The sequence below is a fragment of the Narcine bancroftii genome, chromosome 5, assembly GCF_036971445.1.
Source record: "Narcine bancroftii isolate sNarBan1 chromosome 5, sNarBan1.hap1, whole genome shotgun sequence".
In the NCBI taxonomy this organism is placed as follows: domain Eukaryota; kingdom Metazoa; phylum Chordata; class Chondrichthyes; order Torpediniformes; family Narcinidae; genus Narcine; species Narcine bancroftii.
In genome coordinates, this window is record NC_091473.1 from 235,356,798 (window position 1) to 235,370,596 (window position 13,799).

The window sequence follows — 13,799 nt, forward strand, 5'->3', positions numbered from 1 at the left end:
TTACCCCTGTCATTATTTGAAAACTGAGGCCAACCTTAAAAATTGGAGGCTGGATGTAAAATAAAACAAGATATGTTGTCAATTTGCCAAGGAAAACAACGAATTTTGTCATTTAAAAAAAAAATTAGTCTCTCAATACTTTGAGACAAGTATTGCTACAGAAAGAGTTCAGGGAGAGGGAGTAATGGGGTCTAAAGTATGGTGAATTTGTGGAAGTGGAGTAAATGCCAAGAGATTACTTTGGCTCCCCACAAGATGAAGAGTGTGATTTTTGTGGTTCCTTAAGTGTTATGTGAATATTTATTTGTCGAATAAATTGTACAATGTTGACTTTTATTCCATATCGGAAATCTCCACAACATGATTTGTGATTTCCTTTAGGAAGATTTTCTGTAACCTGAGGTTGGGGGTAGGGGGTGGGTGGTGGGGAAGTCGTCTGTATGTGATGGTCAAGAGTATCTGAATTTATTGTGTATCAATGAAGATAATTTGTGACAAAGTCGCATAATCACAATACAGCAAACCTTGCAATCAATATAACAAGTTGTAATTAAACTGAATGAATTGGTTTAACTCAATTTTCATCATAATCAAATTTTAAGGAAAGCTCAGACTATTTAATTTTTTTGGAGTACCAGCAGATCAGGCTATATTGGACCTGACCAGCTGAATATTTCCAACATTTTCTGTCTTTATTTCAGATTTCCAGTAACTCCCATAGTTTGCATTTAAACTCCTTAACGCCTTTGGAGTCTGTGTCCCAGTTTTCAGGGACTACTGATACACGCATATACTCTGTCCCCATTTTCCAGGACTGGTTTTACACCCAACCAGCAGCTGGTTCATAGTGGTGTTCATACTTTAGATTACCCGTGGACCCAGTCCAGAATATATATTATGAAAGCTTAAAAATGGCTAGAGTCCAAGTGATAAATCTAAGAATTAACTGATGCATGGATCAGTCTGGAAATGAAATTATGAACAATGAGACAGGATGCTCAGTGGGTCAAATAGCATCTATGGAGGGAAAACTGCAGAACATCTCTCTCATTTTCCGTTACCAATTTTCATTTCTTCAGATTTTGGTGACATTTTTTGTGCAGACCTCAATTTTAAATAACATACAGAGGGCTAATATTGTTATCTATCTGTTAAATTGGAAAATATAACTAGAGATTAAGATGAGGATTTAAAGCTTCAGGTAATACACCAATTCATTAAATGTTTTATTCTGCATAATCGAACCAAATAAATACAACAGAAAAAAAAGAAAATCAAATCACTAGGACCTGTTGATTAATTCAAGGGTCTTGATCTTTAGTTTAATATTCTGCAGAAATGTAAAATCACATCCAAATTTTGAAAGGAAGAAAATGTGAATTTCTTCAGAATATCAGATGCAAGGTTGGATTTTAAAGACTTTTTGTGAACTCCTTCGTTTCCATTAGCGGAATGAACAAACAGTTTGCAGACACATATCACATTAGCTCCTATCCCTTGAAAATCGATGAATTAGTAATCACAGGTCATGTGGCAAAATGCCACTCTCTGTGAATATTACATCCAGAAATTATAAAGGAAGACCAAAATGATCCTTCCAGACCAATTGCCTCACTTGTAAGTGTGGTGTATGAATAATTGTAGGTTAAAAGATAAAATTAAATTGGGACAATTTACCACAATCAAGATCAGTAAGCATGATTATTCAAAAATATTAAGTAGTGTTTGATCAAGCTAATGGAATTGTTGGAAGAAATATTGTAGGGGTTACACAACTGAGATATATGAATACAATATAAATTCATTTTCCAAAAGTGATTGATGAGGATTGACATGAAAGTGGAATAGAGGATCTTTGTCAGAATGATGGAAATATCAATTGGAATTTAAACAATTGCAAAGATGTAATGAATAATGCTGGTCAAGTATTTATGTTGCAGCCAATCTAATCTTTACCGCATACATTACTGAGCTTAACATGGAAACTGATATACCGATGAGTATTTCCACAAAGTAGAACATAAAATGAAATTCGGCCTTCAGTCTCAAGCAACTCGTTAAGAAGAATATGAAAACACTGAAAAGTTGAGTGGGTGATTTTCCTGCCTTTTGGGAGAATTTGCAGCTTTGCTCACTGGAACTAAAAGGTTAAAATAAAACTAATGGAACACTTTGAGGTTATTCTGTTTATGATCTAGAGAACAGGAAGTAGTTGTGTCTAACCATCAGCACACAATAACAGACTTAATTGAAAGTTGCATGTAAATTGTGGGAGGGTGGTTCAAACATGGAATTGTAGCGGCAGCTACATTGCTCCTGCAATAACACACACAACCAGACGGGTTGAGCTCAGTGAGCAGACTAGTTTATTGCAGGCTGCTGGGCTGCACTTATACTCCCAGCCCGGACCTGGCTGAGAACCGCACTGGAGGGCGCTGACGTCACCCGGGCGTCATGTGGTCCCCCAGCGCGGGTTTCTGAGCCCCGTTCTGGAAGGAAGGGAAACCCCCGATGGTACCATTTTGGCCGGGTGCCCCGCCGCGTGGCTTACAAGTGGGGCCGGTTCGCCTGCCTCGTGGTGAGCCGCCACAGAATATTAATTAAAATTGTTATTACACAGTGCTCACTCATTGCTTTAAAAGAGAATGATACTATTGCTTGAGAGTTCAACAATGAAGAGTCACCTCGGTGCAACATCATTAAAGTCAATGGAAAGAAAATTGCATGGAGTGAAAATTTCCAGCCAAGATTAATGTTGTCTATTACTTGTGCTTTTTCAAAACTGTAGATTGATTAATTCCTTTGCTATCATTAACCATAGGGTGTGATAAGAACAAATTGTTCAGTGATTTCAGTGTTATCAAATTATCTAAAACTGGTTATCATCTTATGGTAACTGATAATCTTGAAAGAGAACACATAACACAGGCTAGCTTTCGTCCCTTCTAAAGTCTATTCACATGATTACATTTTCAAGTCATGTCCCATGTGGGATTGGACTAGCTGGTCTGCCTGTCAGTTCTGTGCGGTTGGAAATCAAGAATTGCTGGAAGAATTCAGCATGGATAGAGATCATTAGTCAACATTTCGGTCAGGATCTTTCATCATGAACAAGATAAAAAATGAAACTACATATTGTACATGAAGGGACCAAAAACCTGGGAGAAGGGATAGGATATATAGGAGAGGAGGTGGAGAGATAGGTACAGGGAGAAACCAAGGAGGGGGAGTTAGGTAGAGATAGGGGGAGAGAGGGAGAAAGAGATAGGGAGAGAGGGAAAAATTAGGACATGAATAGGTAAGGAAGAGATGGAAGCAAGGAAACCTGATGGCGGAGGGGGGGGTGGGGGGGGGGGGTGAGGATAACCTAAAATTGGAAAAATCCATGTTTATGCAATTACGTTTAAAGCTATCCATAAAGAATATTATTGTTCCTCAAGTTTAAGTCAGGCCAAATCCTGACAACATATGAAAGGAATGTTTGAAGGAACTGAAATAGATGCCAATAGGAAGTTGAAGCTTAGAACCACAAATAGAGCATCGGTGTTCAGCAAAGCAGTCACCCAACCTGTGTTTAATTTCACTAAGGTCGAGACAGCCACACCAAGCACAATAGATTAGGTTGGGTGATGCGTGTGTAAGTCTCTGCCTCACCTAGAAGGTCTGTTTGTGCCCCTGGATAGAAATGAAGGACCAGCTTTGCACGATTACTGTGGGAATTACCTAAGTGGGCAGAAAGGGAAGACCGAACGAGGGAGCCTCATAGAGACATATCTGAGAAAAGCAGGATGTGGTGGAGAGAAGAAGACGTGGTTGTTAATGGAATCATTCTGATGTTGGCGGAAATGTGCTGGATATGGAGGCTAATGGGGTCGAAGTGAGGACCAGCGCGTCACTGTCATTTTTATGCCTGGGGTGCGGGGATGTGTAATAAGGGCAGAAGTATCAAATTCATCTCACTCTTATTTTACCCAAAGCCTACAGTCAAGGAAATGAGGGGGCGGGCCTCAACAGTGAGGCTACCTGGTGGTTCTGCAGTGCACTGATGACTAGATCACTCTCAGGCTTGCACCGCAGAACTCAGCGATCAACACATCTCTTCACTTGTCATGAAGACACAACAGTGACTGTACTTCCTGAATAGGCTGAAGCAGGCAAGGCTACCAGCCATCATGTCAACCTTCTACAGTAGCTCTATCGAGAGCATCCAGGGCAGCTATTTCGCAGTGTGATAGAGTTGCTGCAGAGAAATGGATCAGAGGTCAATCCACAGGCCCACAAGAGTGGCAGAGAGGATCACTGGAGTCTCTCTACCTCCATCAAATGGAATTGTTGTATGAAGAGAGCTCACAAAATTGTCAAGGACCCCTTCCAACCTGCACACATCTTTCCGCTGCTCTCATCAGGATAGGCTAAGAAATAGCTTCTTCCCACAGGCAGTGAGAATGATCAATGACCAAAGGAACTGCTTATGCTAATCATTTCAGACTCTCAGAGTTACAAAACAAGATGTATTTAATTGTACATATGAATACTTGTCCTACATATGTACACTTTGTCGGAATGTGCGCTTTGCACCAAAAAACAGAGAATGCTGTTTTGTCACGTTGTACTTCTGCAATCAGAGGACAATAAACTTGATTTGACTTGACGCTCAAGGTCCAAGACCATTGGACTATTCAGCTGCTGTTACTATTTTCCCCTTTGTCCTGTCATTTATCTGATCAATTTCCCAAGTGATGTGAATAGGCACAATTATACTTCACTTTTGGGAAATGTATGACTGAATTTCTGGGCATTTTTGCTTTTAGTGTGTTAATGCCCCCATTATAGGCTACACTGTGGAATGTGAAGTAATTGCCTTAACCATTCTTATATCCAGTCATTTCAAAGATATCGCTTTTATTGTGTTATAATACCACTTATTGAATTTCATATTCCCTGGCCATTTCTTTTCACAGATTGTCATGTCTAATATTAAGGCCACCGAGGTTTGGATTTCATAAACATGAACAAAAATATGCTTTGTTTTTAACATCTATGTTTGCTACATCACACAAAATGTTGTTAATCATAAGGCTTTTGTTTAGATATACAGCTAAATTCATTTTTGATTAGTTCCCAAATTCTGGGCATTGGATCCATACCAAATTATAATAAGTATTTGGAGATCTTCAGAAAAAATTATATTTTCTTCATTCCAAAGTAAAATCAAAATGCTTGATGGAAAGGAAAGTAGATTTATTTAGGAGATAATAGAATATCATTGATTAAAAAATACATTTTTTTTTCACACTTACTAATGATGACATAGAAGGAGACCATTAAGCCTGCAAGGATCAATGCCAGCATTCAGGAGAGCAGATCCATCAGTCTCTTTCCCCTCATGTTATTTCTTTCTCACCCTACAACTTAAATTCTCTCTTCCTTGATTCATTTTTGCCATTTAACTACAAACCATAAACTTAATGTGGTTAATTAAACTCCCTGCATGTCCCTTGGATGTAGAAATTGGCCGAAGCTGGCAAGGCTACCAGCCATCATGTCAACCTTCTACAGTAGGCTCTATCGAGAGTGTCCAGGTCAGCTACTTTGCAGTGTGATAGAGTTGCTGCAGAGAAATGGATCAGAGATCAGAATTGCACTAGGGTAGTATTGAGAGAGCAATACTGACTGTCTTTGAATAAACACTTTTACTGTGCCTGGATGACATTCTCTTAATAGAGCCAAAATTATGCATTACTTCTCCATGCCTGGTAGGTTGATCAGAATGACAAAAATCATTTGTCTGTTTCACTGCCCAAAATGTTGTAGGAGAAAGAATAATGAGGGATTTAACAAGCAAAAATGTGGGCGAATGTGGTAACAGGGAACAAAAGACTGGTCCAAGAGTAGAGCTATGGAAAACAGCAGAATGACACCCAAATTTTAGGAACACCAGCATTCAACTGTTGCTGTAATAGGATTTTTATTAAGAAAGTCATTGTTGTAACAGAAACTTAGACATATTATTAACTAAATTAATCTTAGGGATAATTAAGCATCCTATTCTGTGATCAACCTTTATCTTACCAGTAACTAGATATTTGTAATTCACATTCTGTAATCAAAACAGTGAAACTAAGTTTAAATTTAGACATACAGCATGGTAACAGGCCATTTCGGCCCACAAGTACTTGCCATCCAATTTACACCCAATTAACCTACAACCGGTACATTTAACAGTGCGAGGAAACCGGAGCCCCCAGGGAAAACCCATGCAGACACAGAGAGAATGTACAAACTCCTTACAGACAGAGTAGGATTCAAACCTAAATCCCGATAACTGGCGCTGTAAAGGTGTTGCACTAACCACTATGTTAACCGTGCTGCCCAAGTTAATAAACTTTCTGTAATCATATCCATTGACAGTTCTAAACCTGCTCAGTAGATCAGCTTTGACTGGCCCACATCAGTTTTAATCAATCAACCATTTTTTTTTTAACACCAACTCCGCACGGGATTTGTCTTTGCTCCTACAAATGGTGGAGTCAGCAGGATACCCTACTGGTTGCAACTGTCTATGAGGGTTCTGGTTGGTGAGTGTTCTTGAAATACCACCCTGTTAGGTTAGGTGATAACCACATAGTCGACTGTGACTGCAAGGTGTGGTAAAAAGAGATCTTGGAATATGATTAGTTTGGTATTGGAAAACAGGGATTGAGGTATCTGGGTAACTGGCAGATGGTGATTACGGATTGTGATTGCTTTGGGAAATCCATTAACTAGCCAACTTTATTTTGAAACATAGGGTCGGGGAGCCGGAATTGCAGACACGGTAAGTTATTGCTGTGACAGGAACAAGGAAGCCAGCGAAGCAATGTGGGAATTAGAATGATCCCTTTGACAGATGGTAGTGCACCTTAACCATAAATTGATGCAAAAAAGTGGCAATGAACAGTGATAATCCAGATGGAACAATCCCTGAGGAAATGGCTTGGTGGAAGGGACGAGAGAAGAGTAAATAATGAAAAGGCTGCTGTAGTCATAACAGCGTTGTAGCACAATCACCACAGAGTAGCGACCATCAAAGAAGTTTGGAATAACCCCACCCCCAACACCGGCTACAGGGAGGATGGTCGGTAGTGCAAGCCCAAGCACACTACATAATGTTAATTGGAATTATTTGGCTGATGCAGCTAATGAACGTGCAATGCAAGAAAGATGTACCACCCCCATCCTATAACAGGATAGCAGTAGGCGCCTCAGAATTAGCAATCCTCTGGGTCATCTGGAAGACCGATGGGAACAACACCACAGATTCCAGTGTGTAAGAACCTTTAACAGCACCAGAGAAACAGATGTTTCAAAATGAATTACCTGTGATCAAGCTTGATGATGATCTTAGATTTTTTTGGAAAAAGGTTGAAGGATTAAGGTAGGTTCATCATTTGATTCATAATGATTTACACATCTTTTTAAAGGCTAAAATACCCAGACAGGTCTGATCTGCATTGCCTGGCCACATCAAAAAAATTTTAAAAATTGGCTTAATGAGAGAAACAAATCCCCAGAGGAAAAACTGGGTGACTTTACTGAGGCAGTGAAGGATGCAATCGGTAGAAGACAGACCCACTAAATCAAGATAACTTTAATCAAGAAAGAGCTGAAGGAGAAATTTAAGGATGATGTGGAGTGAAAATATCAGGCAGACCAGCAACAAAGTCACCTACAAGACCTGAACAGGATGATGATGTCTTCTTACAACTTCTGAAAGACAGTATGGGTCCACATCAGACCCAGAAATTAAAAAAAAATGGGGTTACCTGTTGGCTGCACCTTTAACCAAATTCTTAGCTGGGCAATGGGGGCAAAAGGAGAGAGGGAAAAAAACAGGAGATTGAGCAGCCACAGTGGTGGGTGTAAGGCAGGGCAGACAAGGTGATGTGGAATGTTTCAATTGCAGAAGGGGGCATGTGGCCCAGGATTATAAACCTAGGGGAAGAGTTCAAGTGCAACAATTGTGGAAAGACAGGGCTATTACCCCAACTTAATGGTACTCTCTGGTGACCATTGATCACTGCACCAGTTTGGTAGAAGCATTCCCCTCTCAGGACTGATCTGTCAAAACTGTAACCCAGATGCTGGCTGGGGAGGCAATACTGGCCAATCTTGATTCACATCAAGGGTCACAGTTTACTGGAAAGGAGATGAAGAGGGTTTGCATGTTGTGAGGGGTCAAGCAGAAGTTTCACATTCCCTACAATCTCAGAGTTTAGGCAGAGTTGAGAGAGTGAATCGAACATTGAAAGTGAGTCTGACCAAGGCTGGGAAAAGTGGGTCCACGATCTTATCAGCAGTTATAAGTGAGCCCAGTTTATAGGATGCACAGAATTCAATCCTAAATGCATAAATTAGACATTCTACAAATAAAAGCTTCTCAAATTCGAAAATAATTTCTCACCAGTGAACAAAAATCAACTGCCCTTGAACACCCGGACAACAAGGGCATTTACGTCAGACTACTATTTATTGACTACAGCTCTGCTTTCAACATTACAGCTCCAAACAAATAATCTCCAAGCTAAGTGACCTTGGCCTCAGCACCGCTCTCTGCAATTAAATCCATCTCTTTCTATCCCACAGGCCACTATCAGTAGAAATTAGTGACAGCACCTCCTCTACACTCATGCTTAATACCAGGGGACCAGGAGGCTGCAAACTCAATCCTCTACTATATTCTCTATACACCCATGAATGTTTGTCGAAACATAGCTACCATAATAGGCAGAAACTCCAACAATGATGAAACTCTTTGACTGACTCCAAGTCTGACTTCAGGAGGCATTTAGGCAATTGCAGTAGGTGGATCTATCTGCCTTGCGGCAGGCAAAAATAAGCCTTGGACAAAGTACTGGGGAGACTTATGGCTTTGAGCCAGGACAATCAGTGAAAAACTTCTAGAAGAGGGTTCACATCCATGGTAATGATTTGGAGGAAGTAGACAGATTTAAATTCCTGGGGTTAAACATGTCTAGTGACTTGTCCTTTTCCACCCATATTGATGCAATGAGCAACAAAGTGCTCTAACACTTTTCTTGCTTTAGAAGCCTGAGGGAATTTGACAAGTCACCAGTATGTCTTAATATCTTCTGCAGGTGCAACATTAAAAGTGATTCACTGCATCCAATTGGAACGACTTTCTCCAATACAGCAAAGAGGTGTGAACATGGTCCTCCTCTCCATTTTCTTTCTTTCTTTCTTTGGCTTGGCTTCGCAGACGAAGATTTATGGAGGGGTATGTTCACGTCTGCCGCAGGCTCGTTGGTGACTGACAAGTCCGATGCGGGACATTTACTCCATCTATAACTCCCATTGCCTTGGAAAAGCAAACATCTGAGTTCACTGTGCATGACGAGCAGCATTTGTACACATATGTAATGAAGTTCTATGTTTAAAAAATAAGGGATTTTCTCACAATCATTCAGGGTACTCTTTTTCTAAATTTGCATTTGCATCATTTAAGCAGAGCTCAAGCTGTAAGATTGAAGCTTCAGTATGTGTAATCAGGCCATTCATTAAAAAATGTGAAAAACAGCTGATGTCACCCTTTGCTTGGCAGAATATTTTATGTATTGGCAGATTAACAGAAAAACTACAGGAGAGTTCAGCAGTTAATGAGACTATTACTATATTGTGCAAAGTTTGAAACCACTTAGGGTCAAGTAGAATTACAAATAAGGCCATTTTTCAACGGGGGAATCATTAAATTCAAGGCCACTTTGCACGTTATCAGTTTATACTAATCTACAAAAAAGTAGTCTTCTACCAAATGCTGAGTACATTTTAATCAAAGTCATAGATTTTTCACACCTTTGCTGATGCTTTTGTGTGCCTTCCACTCCAAACTATCTCAGCCTATGAGTTTTATCAGTTGTTGCATCAAGACGCTAGTTATAATGCATTGGGGATGTCGAATGAAGCAATTCAGAACTCTCGGAATCTAGCTAGATTCTCAAATATTATGACAATGGGTTCAAACCATCATAAATTAAGATAAATATTGCTGCTCATTAACTGCATATGGACAATGAACTCAAATAATTATTAAATGGACTATTGTCACTGTACTAACACTCTATTGATTTGTCATTTTCATAGAAATTGTAAGGGAATTTGATCTCAATCATGCAGTAATTTTTCAATGCTAGTTATCCAAAAAATATAATTTTAACCATTAATGGTTCACTAAATGGGTGCTGCATTTTGCCTTAATTCCAGATTGTTTACACAAAATAAATTGTCTATTGAGACATTCTGGCTTTAAAATGTGCCGTTGAGGCTTTTTCCCATTGGAAACCATTAGCTGGCTTTTGTGTTCAGACAGCAGCTGCCTACGGGGGTATGTGCCAAGGTGCTACTACCATGGAGATGAATAAAAATGGGGAGAAACAGGGAAAATTTAAAAAAGGAGGGGAACAAATGGAGAGGATAGAAATAGTGGGAAATTGAGGCAGAAACATTCTGCTACATAAGGGGATGGATGCCTCCCATACTAATGGAATGAACAATTAGTTCCTGTATTGCCACAATGGTCATCAGGGGCCAAAGGCCATGGCTGGTGTATGAATAATGAAATCTTCATGACTGTTGTTCATCATCAATAGGCAACAGTTGTAAATCAATGTGGAAATGTAGTGAAAATAAAACCAATGTCCCAGGAGGAGCCCTGTAAACCACAATGAGTTTTCCCCTTTGTATGTAAAAACACAAAGCTTTGTGTTTTTACTTCAACCACAGTGTCTGCCGTAGGTGATGCCGGTAGAGGACCCATGATTCGGAGCCGAACAGGAGTGTGGGTATGACAACGGCTCTCTTGCAACCGCTGCAACCGTGTCTGCCTGTCCCGCATCGGACTTGTCAGCCACAAACGAGCCTGCAGCTGACGTGGACATTACCCCTCCATAAATCTTCGTCCGCGAAGCCAAGCCAAAGAGAAAAGAGAGTGTCTGCAGACTTTTGTGTTTTACTCCTTCTGCTTTCTGTGCTATTTTGTTACTTTGAGTGAAGTTATGGGTCTTGACAGTTTAACCTGACTTCTGTCGGCCACTCAAGAGTATATTGGTGTCGCCCTCATAAGTGCAAAACTTAGCGGTAAACTGACAGCTGCTCTACAGTGAATTTTGAAGAGCCTGGACCAATTACTCCATGGGTGAAATGGAAACAAACATTTCAAAACATCCTGTTACGAGCCCAAAGGACCCCAAATCCCAGCAGCAATAGACATTCACCAAGACGAGTGGTCTTTAAAACAAAAGTAATTTTTAATCAACTTTAAACATGAAAATAGAATCAAACTTTAATTTAACTCTATACTTAACTATACTCTATACTAACCCAAATTAGCCCACTTCTTATTCTAAGCGCATGTGTTTGCAATGTGTGTGTAAATTCAAGAAAGGTTCCTTGGTTCACAGTTCAATCTCACTTCTCCTTCTTCCAAGTTCTTTGGATGCAGGTAATTTTTATACTGTGCACAGAATTTAACATGTATAAAGTTCACTAAGCTTTGGTGCTTTACCACTCGGGAAGGTTCTTGTAGGGTTTGCAGAGAGAGATTTGTTGTTCCAGGATTTCCACAACTGAGGTACCACCATTAGTCACCTCAATGTCTTGCTGATGAAACATGCCCCATCAGGGTTTTCCAGATGGTAACCTCTTCCAAGAGAAACATCAGTCAGAGAGCACTTCCAGCCATCCACTGCTTTGGAACATTTCATCAGTTCTTCCTGGATTGCACTGTTCAGTGTCCCACACACACACTGACTGAGAGAGCTTGTGTCCTCTAGCTCTCTCTCTCCAACTGAGAACTCCAGTGAAAACCATGTGACTTGCAAAACCCCCACCTTCTCCAGCAAACAACAGGAGTTCTTTCTTTTGCTCAAGTTATCTTAAGTATAAACAAAACCCAGGAGTGACCTTTCTGTGAGTACTTTGCATTTATAACTATCCTGGCTCCAGTTCCAAACAATGGTCATTCATTTTATAATGCCAGTTCGATTAACACCTACTTACGAAAGGTGCATAACATTCTCCAGAGATCAATATTTCTTCAGTCTTTCAAATAAGATCTGTTTTAAAATGTGTGTATGTATGAAACCTATTCTAAACCTTACAAATTCCTCAAAATATTATAATCATTACAATCCACAGAACAATGTTATACACGACTCATATCTATAGAAAATAGCACAAGTTATTTTTTCCTTATCCAGTTTCTCAGCCTTAACTCAGACTATCTCCTGGACAATATATTTTTGGATTATTCTTGGCCTCATGCAAAAGTTAAGTAATTGATCCTGAAATTTACACATTTTCAATTAATATTATTAATTTTAACCAGATAATTTCTTTCCTACATTTTTTTTATGGCCAATTCCAGTTAGTAGAATCCACACAGTATTTGATTATGTTCTTCTGTACATGTGGTCTTCATTTGTATTCTTCATCAAATGTTCATGTAACTTATTTTCTTTTCTGAAACAGGAATTAAGTAGATAAATGTTGGAATCCATTCCATAAACCTGCCATTCTGTGAGATGCAGAATTTCCTAAGAAGTTAATTGTGGATTGAGCATTAGTCGTTTTAACAGAGAGAAGTGCCAGCAATAAATTATATTCACATCATTTATTCTTTTGTTAATCCATGAAGATGGATCACTCAAGATTAAGGGCAATTTTAGGCCACTGATATAGTCAATAGGTTCTCTAACTCCTGGAAACTCCTGAAAGTATGGGAAGTTAAAATTAAACAATGATTTCTGTCTGGAGATCTTGGCTTTGACATACTATGGCTAATCACTTTAATTTTCTTCATCATTCCTCCACAGGCATGCCTGCCCTTGGAATCAACCATTTCCAGTGTGACCTAAAACATAAACTTGAGGAAAGCCACATAATATTCCTCCTGGACAACCTTAAACTCAGTGTCATATATTTTTCCAATTTTTTGGTAACCCTCACCACTGCCTGGTTCTTTGGTTCCTATCTCTTATTTACCTACTCCCATTCTTACTTTTTCCTCTAATCTCCAACCCCACCAGTCTTTTTACCCATCTCTCCAACTCTCTCATCTTCTGTCCAATGCCCTATCATCTCTTAGACCCTCTCCATCTGCTTTCCCCTTGATATCCCCTCTTCCTATTTTAGTTTCAATAAAGGGTCAAAATGTTGACTGAGCCATTCTACCCCTTAGTGCTTCATGGCTGATTACCTCCGGCAGCTCATTGTTTCCTCAAAATTTACCATCTACAATTTTTGTGTTTCTCTATGAGCAGTTAAATAGGTAGAGAACAAAATAACCGTAGTATCGGATTTTAAGATGCTTATTTTCTGCAGCTCTATAGAGTCGCCAATAAAATATTGAGATCAAGTTGTACAAAATGATTAAGTCTCTTCAAATTTGGAGGCCATTTTACTAGATTGCACAGAAGTGTTAGCCTTTGTTTAACTTTTCACACATAACTGCCAGTTCTAAATTAAGAGGCATCCGATGGAAGTCTATTTGTGAAATATTGTGTGGCTATCCCTTGTGGCACGCTACCACAATAGATATCATGAAGGAATATGCACACAGGGAGAAGATGGCTTGTACTACTGTTTGAGTACATGATATAATGTATATTTTGGTGGATGAGGCAATGAGTCCCCAATTTCAGTTTAGCTCATATTGGTGGTCTAAGATGGCCTCCAAACTACTATGGTGAAGCTTAAGTCAGTGAGCACCAAATGACCAATACGGTGATGTTATTACAATGAAT

The 13,799-nt window shown here is 39.5% G+C and overlaps 1 protein-coding gene across 3 annotated transcripts in view; it reads right to left on the reverse strand.

The window, feature by feature from the left end:
• Nucleotides 1-13,799, reverse strand: part of LOC138765048 (metabotropic glutamate receptor 4-like) — a 972,526-nt gene that overhangs the window by 867,913 nt on the left and 90,814 nt on the right. The window contains exon 1 of one of the 3 annotated variants that reach the window (XM_069941701.1): nucleotides 12,399-12,507. The exons of the other annotated variants lie outside the window; for them this stretch is intronic. The gene's annotated coding sequence lies outside the window, so the exon portion shown is untranslated. Of the gene's footprint in view, nucleotides 1-12,398; nucleotides 12,508-13,799 lie in introns of those variants that run through there. 3 annotated transcript variants of the gene reach the window in all.